The 17,264-nt window shown below is 35.8% G+C and overlaps 1 pseudogene; it reads right to left on the reverse strand.

Annotated features, from left to right (window-relative positions):
* Positions 1-11,201: 11,201 nt before the first annotated feature.
* On the reverse strand, positions 11,202-15,681 carry LOC109052279 (annotated as a pseudogene).
* Between the last annotated feature and the right edge of the window lie 1,583 nt (positions 15,682-17,264).

The raw sequence follows: 17,264 nt of genomic DNA on the forward strand, positions 1-17,264 counted from the left end.
CTTGGTAACGGGGTAAATTTTTTTTTTTTATTAAGCAAATTAACAGAAATATTGTCCTCTAACATATCTAACATGAAAACAAAATCGGGGAAACAACGAACTAACAATTACCATGAGATGGGAAACAAAATCAAACAGAAAGAACTAGCAAAGTAATGGTAACATATAAAATTGTTTCCCAGTGTAACCCTATAAAAACTTTGCGGTTTATATCCCACAACGTTGTGACGAGGCCTTGCTCAACAGCACCGTTAAACATGAGGATAAAGTCAAGATATCTAGCAATTTTAGGTATAATTATACTGAATGAGCCTGGTGTGTAAAAGGCATAGAACAATCATTTGTGTTTGTGTTGTTAGGCGATATTGTTCTTATTGTCGCTATAAAGATTTGTACGTTTACATACAATTAAGAGTAGTTAAAAACTGCTGGTCTCATGTTTACTTAAAGATGAACAGTCAGACATGACAATGTGTACTTACAGTCGTACCTGTTTCCTGAAACAAAACTAAAAGGCTGAGGCCTAAATCACAATGACTGAATAAAACGGACTGAGTCATTGCTTTCGCTTAAAAAACAACTGATTTATTAAAGTCATGTTTAGAGACGAGTACGAAGAGAATAGTGTTTCCACACCATCTTCAACTTGTAATGTGTAACTTTATGCATTCTATTTGAAATAGATGTACATGTAACAGAGAAAATAGTAATATTGAGACCTTGTGTCTCGCGCCCGCTTTGTAGACAGACCAGAAAATGCTCTAAAAGTACAATCTCGGTTTAAACACTCTCTCAACTTTCATTTAATTCTCGTATACTGTGTTTGTTCTCGTTTTTCCAGCGAACACTCACCGCATGTTTGACCAAAATCTGAGAAAAGTCTTCATCTAAAAACAAACGATGAAAAAAGTATAGCGACATCAGGTAGTGGGGCAGGCAATCAAATCGACATTAAAAACTTTCATAATAGTTTAGAAAAAAGAGAGATTCAGTATCAGGTATTTGTTATACCGATACATATTTCTGTTGTGAAAATATATTTCCTGTATAAACGACTATGTCTATAACCTTTTCAAAGTGTGGGTGTATTATAATGTTATGGTTTTTTATTGTGATCGCATTACAAGTCGATGTAAACCCTCTAGCAAATCTGTCAAAAGTGGACAAAACAGAAGAAATGTAGCACTTGCTAGATGATTATAATTATGACCTATGGGAAGTAGTACACGCGGTCCTAGGCTTTAATGTCTAGCGGGAATTTTGAAAGAAATGAGTATGACAAATAAAATGAGAACATTGTCATCAGCTATCTGAACAAGAGCTCTAGATAAAACGGTGCAAGAAAAACGGTAAAACAACATTTACAAAAATATACCCAAATGATCACGAGTGGTTTTTCTGTATTCATATAATAATTTTTTTAGTGTTTTGGGTTCTTCAGTTACATAGGGATTTTGTTTATTATAAAATTCCTTCATATTTTGTGTCTGTTGCCTTTTCAAGAGGGTTTACAACCTCAAACTTTACTGAATATGTAGCTTTTAGAGAAAGGCTAGATATGTTACAGTTGTAATAGTTGTATGTGTAAAACAGCAAAATTTACCTTTCGTGTTGACGGTTCATTGTATGAATATGAAAATGGACAATTGTCCAAAAAATAAATACCGACTTAGTCAAATGCTCTCAAGGAGAAAAATTCTTAATTTTCATTTATTTCTATAAATGCTGAATGCTGGCCGATCTTAGAGAGAAGGCCTCACCTACAGTCGTATAAAGTCCAACAAACAAAATGTGTACAGCGTCATCCGCAATCCTGATCATCTGATTTAGTAAAATGACAGTCACAGTAGATCGAGAGGAGGTTTTTCTGTATATACATTATGACCCTTTTCTTAAATGACGCTAAATACACTTTCCGGGTAACTAGGAAATTACAACTTTGCCCCCATAGAACAGGTTTGGGGTCTGTATAGAGGGAAAGCATGGACAATAAGGTTTATTCTATATCTATGTGAGTACATAATAATAATAATAATAATAATAATAATAATAATAATAATAATAATGATAATGCAAGTTTATGCTTTAAAATCAGAAAGTGTTATAAAAATGTACATTGCAATACTTGATTTTGGGGAAATTATGGACTGCTGACCTTGTGGAATGACATCATTGTGTGTGTGTGTGTGTGTGTGTGTGTGTGTGTGTGTGTGTGTGTGTGTGTGTGTGTGGATCTGTTTGGATTATTTTGGATTATAAAACTATGTAACAACCACATTTGTCAATATGAAACTTTTGTAATATCATGTTTTGGCCTCATATTTACTAGGAATGAATTGAATCTTTGTAAAAATAAGAAAACTAGAGCCATATACATGAAACATAGTCCATCTTAAAACGTAACATATTGTATATAGGTTTTAATGGTGTAGGTATTTTCTACTTCATGACATCAGGAGTGTGGTGTGCACTTTTTAATTTAGCTTGATATGTGCTTTTTAAGTGCAATTAAATGTTCTCAGAGGCCCCTGTGACCCAGAAGTCCCTCATAAAGGATGTGTTCTTTCATTCAAGCAAGGTTTATGACTCAGCAAGTATCCAAAGAATGCATGTCATGGTGACATGGACGTTTTTGGAAAGTCTTTTCACGTGTCTGTAGTTGACAAACATTTTCAATGAATGGGAACTTTACAGGGGTTAGTGCCTACAAAAGTCATACAATTTCTCTTCAGAAAACAGCATACAAAGCGGATACATCACATATTGTAACTTTCTACATATATTTTCAGTGGATAACCAATAATACATATGTATATGATATTTATCTCGCTGATAAAGGACGGTTCAGAAAAGTCTGATATAGAACAATAAGTGAAGAAATAGATCAGGATGTCAGATTCTGAGTACGGAAACCTTACAGGACACTAGGAAAACGCTGAGATATGGTCACTTTTCTTATTTAGCCTTTTAAGCGGTAAAATGATTTGAAATAAAATAAACTAAGTACAAGTTTCCTTTGAAATGATAAAGTAAGATTTGAACAGGTAATGTTAAATAAAAATCATAATTTAGGTTAAATTTGAAAACAAATAAGAAAAACATTTAATTGAAAACATTTAAGATTTCATCTAAACAATCTTTTAATTTTGAAAGATCTTATTTGAACACTTAAGATTGTGCTTTAATAGTAATAATACAGATTTTTTTTTTCTTTTTTTAATGAAGACGTTGACTCTGGAAAAGGGTTAACAGACTACATTTCAGATCTTCTGACCTGTAACTCCACCCTCCTCTGAGTGGGTCTGAAACATTCATTTCACAATGGTGTTTAACCCTGGGACGATCTGTGAGTTTTGTTTATATTTCAAATTAAACTAAATGCATTTTATTTTATTGGAAACATTTCATTCATAGAATGGACATCCACGTAAGCCATATTTATTGTGACATAAAACTATAATAAATGTTTATATTATACAGCATGTTATATATAATTACAATTTTATTTGCTTCTATCTTCTTTAAAAGAAGAGAATAGTTTGTTTTATTAGATCAATAAACTTAAATGTTGAATACTTTTTAAAAATGAATGATTTGCTTTAGTAACATGATAGTGACATGATGTCATATACAAGTATATATTTTATTTATTTCCATATTCTTTAACCCCCAGGAGTCTGTGTGGGTTTTGGGGCACTGGAGATGTTTTGACATGCCCTGACATTTGTGTTTTTTCAGTATCTTAAAACTTATTAATGGCTAAAGTCTGAATATACTGAATTCAGCACGAACTGGGCTACAAAAATATGTAAACAGCATGAATGTACATATTTGTGTTTTTGAGAAAGCAGCGTTTATGCGTGGTTAGTGAAAAACTAAAATTTAAATGTGTTTAAAATGTGTTTTATTAGTTTAATAAACATAAATAAATGTTGAACACATGATTAAAATGTATAATAAATTATTTGCTTTGCTTTAGTAACATGTTTGTTACTACGATGTGTTTTATAAGTTCAATAAACTTAAATGGTGAAAACTTGAATGGTGAATGGTGAATACTTTTTCTTTAGTAGCATGCTGTCATATATAATTATATATTTTATTTATTTATTTTCATATTATTTAAAATAGAGATAAGTCTCTTTTTAACTTGATATATTTTTATGTGTATGTGTGCTTGTTTATGATTGTTTATGATTTATCAGAATACAAATTTGTATAGTGGCATGGATATTACACTGATATATATGTATTGTGTGGTGGTATGTGTACAGTAAAAATGAATAATTATACAGGTTTTGAAAAAGAAAATGTAGAAAATGTGTTGCGACAATTAATATGAATGTAATTGAATTGTGCCTATGGCAAGTCTGAATTAAAACATGTCAATGATGTCAATGAAAACATGTAGCCCATATCGTTCAACCTGTCTGATCCTGGTAAAATGTACAACTTTTATATTTTTAGTGATGATTAAAACTAGTGTAAAAGTTTTGGTTTGTTTTATATCATGTGAGATCGCATAATTTATTTATTTTCATTTAAAAGAAGAAAATAAGGCTTGGGGATGATTGAATGTGTACACGTGCGTGTGAGAGAGACAGATAGGTCACAAGAGAGGGGTGAAAAGAGACATAAATGCAACAGGATACCTGAGCGCGTGGTCCACAGATGTGTCCACAGTGTGTGAGAGGATTTATAGGAGAGACCATAATACTGATGAATAACCGACACAGATTCTGGGAAAATGCCAAATGGTCACGTCGTATGGAATCCTCAGATTTTTGAACACAAAGGTATAGTGTAAAGAGATGCAAATTGACTCTCACAAAAATGACAGGAGTCTATGGGTCTAAGACGCGCACACACAGAGACAGAGAGAGCCCAAGATAGGGGTGAAAGATAGGGGTCTGTTTTAGAGGATTCAATTGTACAATATTAATCTAGTGCTAAAAGGAAACTTTTATTCTGTTTCTTTATTGAAAATTTAATTATTAGGATTTTTATTTAAAACCTTTATTATACATTTTCTTTATTGATTGTTTTATTTCCATTTAATTATTAGGAGTTTTATTTAAAACATTTATTATATCGCTGTGAAACGATTTATACAGTTTCTTTATTGATTGTTTTATCTCCATTTAATTATTAGGATTTTTATTTAAAACCTTTAGGTATATCGCTGTGAAATGATTTATACAGTCAGCAGATTATATTTGAGGGTACGTAGACTCGTATTATGATATGAGCACACATTATCTTGTTCTTGGTTAATTTTTCTTGCACGCTGTCCGTATTTCACTGAGAAACCTTGCCAAGCACAAATTACTGTTGTATGGCTTTCCCGGGGCCAAAGTCAGCCTGACCATCATCTCCTCGTCCCATTCCTTTTCAGGGGTTTCAGGTGAGTATAAGAAGTCCATGTCTATGTATTTTTGACAGCTCTTTTCTGATTTCCACAGAAATTTGAGAGGCCCGTATTTAACTAAGCGAATGCAATCCAAAGCCGTTGCTGATGGGGAAACCCCACACCGTGATGGACCATAAAATCTTTCACCCTAAGTTCACCTGTCACCGGATGGTCATGCACAGACAAGATTTGCCTTTCACCCTGAGAACACGCGTCGCCGGATGGTCACGCACAGACAACATTTGTCTTCCATAACAGATGACATAACCAATAAAAGAAACGGATGTCGCATACCGGAGGTCCGGTGTCTATATTACAAGCAGGTGACCGTAACACTTGTCATAAGGTTAATCCCCACACAGCATCAATACGACATGGCGGCGGCGGCAACAACAATACTACAATGAGAATAAAAGGTACGCCTTCTTTCTTTGCGTGAACATCTGGGCGGTGTTATGCAAATCTTCCCACATACTGACGTAGAGATGAGGGGATGTGTTAGAACGAGCTGTTGCAGGGGGGCGTGGACAAGTGTTAACTTTTATAAAGAATATCTCTTTTGATTTGAGACTTTAGTCTTTGTAACTTCACAGACCTTCTTTATTCACCAAGAGCTTGTAACACTCCAAAGAGAAAGGAAAATTTGAAATCGCATCATATGACCCCTTTAAGCAATATCACACGAGCAGTAGGCTTAGTGCAATATCAAACGAGTGCAAATGTGATGTTCATCTTATACAACAGTTCAGTAAGAAGTTAATATTGTGTTATTTTAGACACAATGTTGTCTGTTTGCTCAATTTTTTCCCAACCGAAATATAAAGACAAAGCAGAACTGTTCATCTCCGATCAACACACAGTGCCATTTCATTTCTAAATCCACGTTTTGAACGAATTGGGTGAACCATTTGGGGCATTGAACCACTGGCCATAGGCATGTTGGATTTGAAGTGGCGCTGCACAGACTGATCGGTGCATGACATCAAAGTACTGCGAGAGCGATTCAAAAGCACGAGGAGCCATGTGGTCTCTAAAGCTCTTGTGGTACTTTGATGTCACACACCGATCGATCTGATGGTGATGACCCACTTCAAGTCAAACAAGCCTAATGATTCAATGAACCATTCTTAAAGAAGCATTTACTTTACTCCTTAATGAATCAGCCATTTGAACGAATCAAATGAATGAATAAATGACTCAATGACTTAATCATTAAGACATTTACCACCACCTACTGGCAGTTTTAGTTTATTATTAGGAGTATCATTTTATTAAAGAAATAATTTCATATTTTCATAGTAATAATAAAAAGATTAAGAAAATAAATTATTAAAGTTATAGTTCACCCAACCAAAAATGACAATTCTGTCATCATTTACTTACATGGTCCAAAAGAGTATATGTAATAAATTTTATCAAACAAAATATTTCTTTCTGAACCTACTTTTTGTAATTTCTGTTTGATGCTTTACACAACAATGACATTGAATGATCTTTTGGGAGTAATTTCTCAAAATTTGATGTGTGATTATTTCAGTTAATTAATCGCCACATCATGTAATTAATTAGATTAAAAAAATTAAATTGTTTACCAGCCCTAATTTAAACTTAACATTTATGCACAATCCATCTATGAATTTTGTGGATAGTGAATTCATTTGATTTTTAATAGCCAGCATGTCTTTTCATTTGATTGAATTTATTGATTAAATAAGAACTTGACATAAAAGGACACAGATATGACAATAACTTTTATAATACTAACAAGACAACATCTCTGGCTTTTTTTTTCTTTTCCTTTTTTTTTTTTTTTTTTTTACTTTTTGCTCAGCGTTATTTCAGGGTTTTGATCTCTCAACTGAGAGAACACATCCTGTTTATTATATTATAATGAATATTTAATATTACATTTAAACTCTGACTATAGCCTAGACATGTTGCATATTAACTGTACTATTTATGAACCTCAAAACATATGTTTGTGTATCTTGTGTTACTCCATAATGATCCATTTTTAGGGCATTTGTAGTGTACAGTAGGTATAGGGCCCAAAACATAACCTCAAGCCTAGGTGCCCCCACCCCCCTAAGTCATGCCCTGCACATGGGCATAAATACAATCATAAAGTCAAAACTTTATTGGCATAATTTTCAGGGGTTTATTTACAAAATATATGGCAGGCTAGCAAATACTAACATAATTATACAAAATGTTAACTAGGTAACGCAATACACAAATTGAAAGGGGAATTTTTTTTTTTATATATATAAAAATATAGCCCTAATAAGTTAATGTAATAATAATAAAAATAATATTCAAATATTAAATTAAATGTTTAATGTTAATAAAGTAAATAAAATATCTATTTTTAATAATCCCAGATTTCTATGGTCATGCAGGTTTGTTTATGCATTAAACTCGTGACCACGAGAAAAATATGTCGTTCCCTCAACATAGCATCTCAAGGCCACGACATCCGTCATGTCGACAAAATGATCTCGTGGCCACGACATAATATCACATTCCCAAGAGTTAATATGTCATTCCCTCAAATTAATATCTCGTGGCCACGACATATTATAACGATCCCACGAGTTATGTCGTGGCCACGACAAAACTAAGTGAACCGACCATGTCTCCTTAGGGGCACCGTACCCTCCTACATAATCTGTTTTCCTTTTTCTCCTTGTAGCTGGAAATCCATGCACAGACAATTTGCAGGCTATCATTTTTTTAAATAATTCCAGCTCGAGAACTCTGGTTTGACGCACGCGGACTCTCGCGTTATTTCCTTATCACTTCTCACGTGTGTTGTGAAATGTAGTTTAGAGCCCAGAGTTGTCGGCGATTCTTCCTATTGTAAAGTCATGCAATGTGAAACCCCCTGTCGCCGACCCATCGTGCAATGTGAAACACAGCAGCAACTGAATGCTACCCCAGATAGTCAGACAGTGTGAAAACAATGGTGATCTGACTAGTTTGAATGCCTGGTCTAATGCCGAGTTCACAATGCACGATTTTCAAACTCGTCGGATCACCGATGTTTTCACACTAGGCAAGGCAAGGCAAGGCAAGGCAAGACAAGTTTATTTATAAAGCACATTTCGTACACAATGGTAATTCAAAATGCTTTACATAAAAGAAAGTAAAATGATCATGAAGAAAAATAACAAAAATAATACAAGCAATTTTAAAACTGCTATCAGTTCGGACATCGTAAAGTACTCATTCAATAAATGCACAGACAGATGACAGATTAGTTTTGAGTCTAGATTTAAATGTGACTAATGTTTTAGCACATCTGATCTCTTCTGGAAGCTGATTCCAACTGCGGGTGGCATAGTAACTAAAGGCGGACTCCCCTTGTTTTGTGTGAACCCTTGATATTTCTAACTGACTCGATCCTAATGATCTGAGTGGTCTGTTAGGTTTATATTCAGTGAGCATATCTGCAATATATTTTGGTCCTAGGTCATTGAGTGATTTATAAACGAGTAAAAGTACTTTAAAATCAAACCTTAATGTAACTGGAAGCCAGTGTAAGGACCTGAGGACTGGTGTGATATGCTCAGATTTTCTGGTTCTAGTCAGAATCCAGGCAGCAGCATTCTGGATGAGCTGCAGCTGTCTAATGGTCTTTTTGGGAAGGCCAGTGAGGAGACCATTACAATAGTCCACCCTGCTGGTGATAAAGGCATGAACAAGTTTCTCCAAGTCTTGACTGGCAACAAAACATCTAATTTTTGCAATGTTTTTTAGATGATAGTATGCTTATTTAGTTACTGCTTTGACATGACTACTGAAACTAAGGTCTGTCTCCAGAATCACACCAAGATTTCTGACATGATTTTTAGTTGTTTGACCCTAGAGTCAAGGTATGCATTCACCTTGAAAACTTAATCTTTTTTCCAAATGCAATAACTTTAGTTTTTTCCTTGTTTAACTGAAGAAAGTTCTGGCACATCCAACTATTAATTTCATCAATACATTGGCAGAGGGAGTCAACAGGGCTGTAGTCATTTGGAGATAAGGCTAGGTAAATCTGTGTATCATCAGCATATCTGTGATAGGCAATTTGGTTATTTCTCATTATTTGACTTGGTGGGAGCATATACAGGCTAAACAAGAGCGGTGCAAGAATTGAGCCTTGTGGGACTCCGCATGTCATGGACGTCCACTTAGACTTATGCTCTCCTAGACTCACATAATAGCATCTCCCTTCTAAGTATGATCTGAACCATTTGAGTACCATCCCAGAAAGCCTGACCCAGTTTTCCAGTCTCTCTAGTAGTATGTTATGATCGACAGTGTCAAACGCAGCACTGAGATCTAGCAATACCAGCACTGATATTTTGCCACTGCCTCACTATCTGGGGTAGCATTCAGTTGCTGCTGTGTTCACATTGCTCTATGGATCGGCGACAGGGGGTTTCACATTGCATGACTTCACAATAGGAAGAATCACAGACAACTCTGCAAACTACATTTCACAAAACACGTGAGAAGTGATAAGGAAATAACGCGAGAACTTGGCATAAGCTGTCGCCAATAACAAGGCGCTGGGACAGTTATTGCTTCTATGAATTCGTTTTGGACTTTCTGCTCAAAAGCGCCCTCTGGCTTCTAGTATGAATGAAATATAAACTGCATGAGAGTATTTAGCGGTCTGTAATCTCATCATTTTGGATATGAATAAAATGCCAGATCATGCATAGAATATCTTTTCTCTTTGAATTTAAATATAGATTTTTTTTTCACACTGGCCCCTGAAAACCTCTATGTGAACAGACTTGCCTGAAAAAAAGTGTGGGGGACGAATTTATGTTTTATAAAAAGTGGGGAGGACACATCCCCCATATCCCCCATGTATTCTACGCTCATGCATCCATATAACCCCTCACCCCAAATTCAGTATTTAAGTCTTTTTTATATATATATTTCACCAATAGTAAACAGTGCCTGCTAATTTTTTTCATCTTTAGCATCTCTGGCCTCTTTTAAAATTACCTGTTTACAGACTAAGGCATGGTGTATTTTTCTTTATCACCATCCCAGTTACTCCACAAAATAACAAGTAAAATAAGTACAAAAAATACAATACAAAAATGGGAAAAAATTATATTTTTTTGTACTTATTTTTCTGTTATTGCCGGCAGCAAATGGGACAGTAATAAAGATTTTGCGATCGACAGGCTGGCAACCACTGGTCTTTATTAATGGTCTGAGGTTTTAGAAACAAGCAGTCTGCAAAGGTTTTGATAAATGTGTATATAAAATATACATAAATTCTATGTTACGGAAAGTATAAAAGACAAGAATGTATTACTATTTTAAATGACAAGAGGAATAAAGCCTCATTTAATAGATCCCTCTCTATATCACAAACTGACACAGTTTAGTATGCTGGATTTTTTTTATATTTTATTTGAAGCTGAAGCTACACAGGACAGAGTAACCAACACCATGATACAATTACTTGAGTTTTTAAATGAGGAAAAACTGGTTAATGACTATTTAGAATTACATTTATAAGCTTTCATACTCATGAATGGCAATTTCCAAAAGACTACTAAAAAATCAGAAAAGATGAAAAGATGACATTGTCTTGCATAAAGCATTAGTGCAATTGTACTACATCATGATTAAATGCATTGTGAGAAGTTTAAGGTTTACAACTTGTAAGTTAAGAGAAACTAACAGCTGTTATCTAACACTGCAAATCAATTCAATTCAGAGCACTTTCTATTCAATGGAGCCATGACGTTTCTTCTGTTTCGGTTATTTGATTGGTTTAACAGTGCTGTTTGACAACAATGTTGGAGAATCCATGCACCTGAGTGAGCTGAGGACAGTCGAATGATGCCAGAAGTTTCTGTGGGCCGTGACACATGGGAATAAACTTCTCTGTCAGGCACACTGTGGAATGCCCTGCAATGTCACTGTGAAAGAAAGAAAAAAAGAAAGAAAACATAATTGTAAATTTGTTTTTGATTAAGTAACACTTTAGCAACAGATACTGAGTTTACCATTATGTTCAGCAATCATAATTTATATAATTATTTAAAAACTTAAATAGAATAATGCAAAAATAGTTCATTATTTTATTGAGCAAGTAATATAATTTTACCCATAGTTCACAACTCTGGCATGCTGCCCAAGGCCCGCAAAGCGGAATACAGAGTTCTTAAGGACACAAGGCAGTGGATTCTGGAAAGTGATTTTGACTGGCACTTCTTGACCCAAGACAGCATCAGATACAGGCTGAGAAGAACCACATACAAGACACAATTTAGCACTAAATAATTTAACCGATAAAAAGATTAAGCAGTTGAACTGTAATTTTGAACCCACAGCGATAACAAGATCTGGTGTGCGCAGTCTGAAGTTGTACTGGGTGGCCAGAACCTGCTTCGTCTGAGCCACGTGTCCAAAGAGGTTGAGCATCAGTGAGGTGTGATCAACCAGGTGTTCCTTATACTCATCATAACTCAGGGACCATTCCAGAGGTCTGCCTATTATAGAAAAAATGACAAACACTGAATGAATACTCATGCTTCCATTACAAGTCTCTTTACCCAGAAGCTGCATTATACCAACTTTGTGGTCTCATCTATTGCAACTCTTTATAATTTCTCACATTCAACTTTATCATTTAAATCTTTATGATTTCTCACATTCAGAGGCCTTGAGCTCGATGCATGTCTGGTCTCTCTTCAGGAAGGTCTTCCTCACTCCGGTGTAGTACGTGGCTGCAGCCTGTCTGTAGAGGGTGACGCTACGAGGTGAGCTGCATTTGTTTTTTTAGATTGATGTAAACCACGGCGTCCTTGCCCACACATAGGCCATCCTCTTTCAGGCTGACTTCACAGACAACATCCTCAGCACAGGGCAGTGGGTATGTGCATCTTCTCAAGCCATGACGAAGGGCCATTTCCAAAGCAGTGGTCTTCTCAGAAGAACCTGATCATTGAAAATTGAAGGAATTTTTAGAGAGGGATTAATCACAGAGGGACACCAAACTTCATCATTTTCATAAGCACCATGGTTCAAAGTGTTGAGGGCTGAAGCAGAGTTTTAAGTGAAATGCATGTGGTTTTTACCAAATGGGTGTTTGTAGAGGTGTGTGATGTCTACACGTTGATCTGAGCCGATAGCCTTGGTACTGATGCAGTTACCTACTACATCTTTCTCAATATGAACAACACCAAAGGTCCCATCACATCTCCGCTGCCAGTAAACCTTATCATTGTTCACCTAGAGACACAACAGGAATCATGTCATATGTCATTATGATTGCTGTATGTAAATTGTATGCAATGGTAAATTAAAGGAAATAACGCACTTCTGCAAAAAGGAAGGGCACATCATGCTTCAGGAAGACCTGCCCGCTGCGGATCGCAGCAACAGAGGTGGGGCCGCAGCGAAAGAAGCCCTGGCCGGTCAGCTGAGGAGTGGAATCAATCACCTGCCAACCTCCGAAACCAGATGGCAGATCTGACCGAGTCATCCAGGCCTCATTCCACACATGGTAGTTCCTACATGGAAGAGAAGAAGAAAGAAATAGAAACACTTCATGGACATTCAGAGGAACTCTTGGTGACATTATAAATGGTAATGATACTTACCAGATTGGATCATGGTTCATGTGATCGATCAGCTGAAATTCCTCATCCAAGTAGACATCAGTTGTCAAATAAACATCAGTGTCATGAGCAGAACAGAAGTTTGAAACTGGACGAGCAGGAATACCCAAACACCTCAACACTACAAGAAAGAGAAGAATATAAGTTAATTACATCTACAATCACTTTCTCAAAACTTTTTCTTCTTTTTCACTCTATAGGAACTCTTACGTGTGTTGGTGACTCCAGCAAAGGCCAAGCTCTGTCCATATCTGACTGGTATTCCTCCACATTGGTAGTACTGTTTCAGGATGGCACTGCTGCTGCACCAGGATGTAGGAGCGATTCCATCTCCATAGTGGTGTGACCAGTTACCCACCAGCACACCACAGTTTTTGCTGGCAATAACCTGTTATGGAGAGACAACTGAAAATATTATAGAAATACTGCATTAAAAAGAGAACAAATCTGACCATTGTGTTAGGCTTTCCAAATGAAATCAGGGTGTTTATAAGGAAATGAAGACTCACCATGTCAGAAACCACTCTGGAAATGTTAATGGGGCTTCCCCACCCTGAGCAAGGTGTACAGCTCTTCTCCAAAACAAACATACACGCAGACAAGATTCCCTTCTCAAACTAAGAATCACAGATCAGAGAGAAAGAAAATTAGATATTGTGAAACAACCCCTTCATGCTATCCTGTGCACTTGTTCTGTGGAATTATATCTCAGGTATGGGAAGGTTAGGAAAAAACAGAAACCATAGTGGTGCCTCTGTCTCTGACATATCATAAACATGTAGATACTGTTGAACTTTTGTGTTATATTAATGAAAGTTTGGCTCTTACTTGACCAAAGTTCCATGTTTTGCAGCCAATCTGCTGCTTAGTTCCATAGTAGATTCTGCCCATGTCATTCAGCACATACTCAGCTCTCTCCGCCTCATCACTCAGGTACACACAGTCATCTGATAAAGAAAACATTGGACTTTAAATATATATTCAGGTTCATGTTTATGTTAAAGTGTCATGAAACACGTACCTTTACACCAGGGGTTGAACAGCATGTAAATATCATTTTCAGGAACATAGGGTAAAGTGAATCTGCCTCCTTGACAGTGTGTCACGACACTGAGCTGGTATCGTCCAACGCAAGCAGTCGGAACAGAGTGCACACACAGTTGGATTCGGTTTTGGCTTCGTTCGATGATCTTTGCCCCCCAGCAGTCTCTCTTGAATTCTTCCACAATTGGAACAATCACATAAGTGCCGTCCCGGATGGATGGGATATGACCTGTTAAACAAGAGATTGAAACAAGTGCTGGTTCAGCTCCTCACATGTTCCTCCTCTACATATGTAGATACAGTATATCCTCTATTGTCATGGATCATTTAAAAACTAACCTAGTTTGAGCTCCAGGTGAAGCTTGTCACAACTGGGATTGAAAGGACGGCAAAGATCAACCCACATGTTGAAACACTGTCCTCTGCGGACGATGAGATGATCATCAAGGAAACAATGAGTGTGATGCTCACGACGATTCTGTCCAGTCCTGCATTTGAGAAGGTCAACTTTACTCACCCGGAGAACAGCATCTGAGAAGAGATAAAAGCAGAAAACAGGTAATTAGTTATTAAACAAATCATTCATTGAGTTCATTACTCATTCATTATGAGTAAGAATAACACATTTCCCATCATATACTGCAGGACAAAAATAAAGAAAATGCAAAGACTCTTACTCTCTGCTCCACAGACTTGTGTGCTTGTGAAGTCATCCGCATATTTCTTGACGACGACTTCCCTTTTCTCATTATCATGGCATTGAGTGACAAAACTGCAAGGATTGGCGTATGAAGTAGCACAAGGAGTAGCATAAGGAGTAGCATATGGAGTAGCATATGGAGTAGCATGTAGAGTAGCACATGGAGTAGCATATGGAGTAGCATATGGAGTAGCATGTAGAGTAGCAAATGGAGTAGCATATGGAGTAGCATATGAAGTAGCATATGGAGTAGTGCAAGGGTTAACATATGGGTAAGGATAAGGGATAGTGCATGAGTTAACGCAAGGGTTGGTGTGAACCGGTCTGTAGCATGCTGCTTTTCTGTAGCCGTACTCCTGCAGTCTCATGGCTGGGAAACGGCCAACGGTGCAGAGGTTTTTATATGGGTTGTATACAAAAGGCATGCTGGGCATAAAAGAAAGAATTGAGAGACATGAGTGTGATCTGTAATTGGTCAGTAAATGATTAATAATTCATAAATAAGGTCTCTTTGTTCTTAGAAATCAGATCTCCAGTTTATTTTTGAGCTGAAATTACTAGACAGCAAAAACATATCCTAACATGTGAACGTTAGGCTGTTCCCAAAATTATAAGGCCAAAATTTTTAACTATATAAACTATACAATCATACAAATACAATTGTTTTTAACCAACTGTTGATCCACAAAATAGCCTATGAATTCTAGATGTCAGTTTTCTAATAGAAAATAATAATAAGTTTCAAACAATGTCTGAGATGATTACTTACATGGATTTTGTCCTTGTCTGTTCAAGAGAAACTGAACCGAAAACTTTACGTGCTGCAGCAAGTGAACAGTTAGTCCTGCTTTAACCAGCTTGTCGCTCGTTCTGTTGTTTGTCTCTACAGCAGACAGGATATTTATACTACATCTCCATCTCCACCCCATCCACAGCTCATATTTGAAGTGTGAATAATTGTCCTCTTTTTGATATTAAAGGATTTTGAGTCTTATTCATTTTAATGGTCTCTTTTAGTGAATTAACATCTTAGTTTAATTGTTCTGAACCTTTTAAGTCATTTTTCAGACTAATATCTATACCAGAGAATAGAACCTATTAAAACGAGTGTGATACTGTCTATGCTGGATACACCAAGATATTGACAACAGTAATAAATTTATTGTGTTTGATCATTTATATGTTTATTTATATTTATATTTGTATATATATATTTTTTTATTCTTAATGTGTATGTTGAATTATACTTATTGCTGTATATATTAACATTCTTTCAGAGATTGAGATATCAGAAACATTCTATAAGCAAAGTATGTCTATATATTTTTTAATGACCCTGTTTGTTAATCTTGTTATATTAAGAGAGCAGTGAGCAGCACAATGATTTATGCATTTTATTCAAAGCAGAAAATAATTTCTTTTACATACATTTGAAGGAATTAAGCTCTGTTCAACAAAGAGATTAGATAAGACATTTTAAGGCAAAATTAGCTCCGATACATACAGTAATAGTGCTTTATTATATTCAATTAAATTGCAGTATAGGTATAGCAGTATATGGCAGTATAGTCCATTACTCTTACATTTATTCTCATGATTGTCAGAACAAGGATGACTCTTTGATATATGACTGTTAGTCAGTTATTAAATAGAATGACTCATAAAATTGAAAAGCAGAGAAAATGAGTATGAAAATTCTCACGCAAGAGAATTTATGAAAAAATTACTGGTTTAATTTTCATGTTTTAATCTTTAATTACTTTTTTCCTTTTTCCTGACAGAAGATAAAAGATTAGTTCACTTTGCTGAACGGGACTCAAAGGTCCGAGTCAGTAAAATGATCCGAACTTCCCCTCACTAAGCTGTTTCCATTACCCTTCAAACTGCGCAAATTTAAATTGAAAATACACCCAATGGAAACATGTACATTTTGCAAAATCTCCCATATATTGCAAAAAAATTGTACGCTTGCATGAAGTGGTTTTTCAGGCTATTTGAGAAAGCAATATTTCGCAAAACTGTGTAGTGCCCCCATTAGTGAGCTTATGAGGGAAGGCTAACCTGAGTTCTTTTAAGTTCTAATTTTAACTCAAATGTCTATTATTCTAATAAGGGCAAATGATTTATCAGGTTGCTGGTGTTCCTAAAGAAACCCACAGTAGTAAATGGAAATTAAATAATAACTGCAACAACATTTAAACAAATCACTAAGCCTTTTATTGAATATAAAATAAAATAATAAACATAGAATATGAATTGGTAAACAATCAAAAGAAGATTGGCAGTGTAACTCTTATTTAACTATAAAGTGTGACTCTACCACAGTTCACGTTGCAGGCCTGAATCAACGTTTGAGTTTGTTGTAGCCGAAAACACTCTGTGGAGCAAAATGAATGAGCTCACCACATGTGTGTTGCACAACACCAGCGTCCCCACCGATCGCATGCGCTGTCACAGTCCCGATGCA

The sequence above is a fragment of the Cyprinus carpio genome, chromosome A23, assembly GCF_018340385.1.
Source record: "Cyprinus carpio isolate SPL01 chromosome A23, ASM1834038v1, whole genome shotgun sequence".
NCBI lineage: Eukaryota > Metazoa > Chordata > Actinopteri > Cypriniformes > Cyprinidae > Cyprinus > Cyprinus carpio.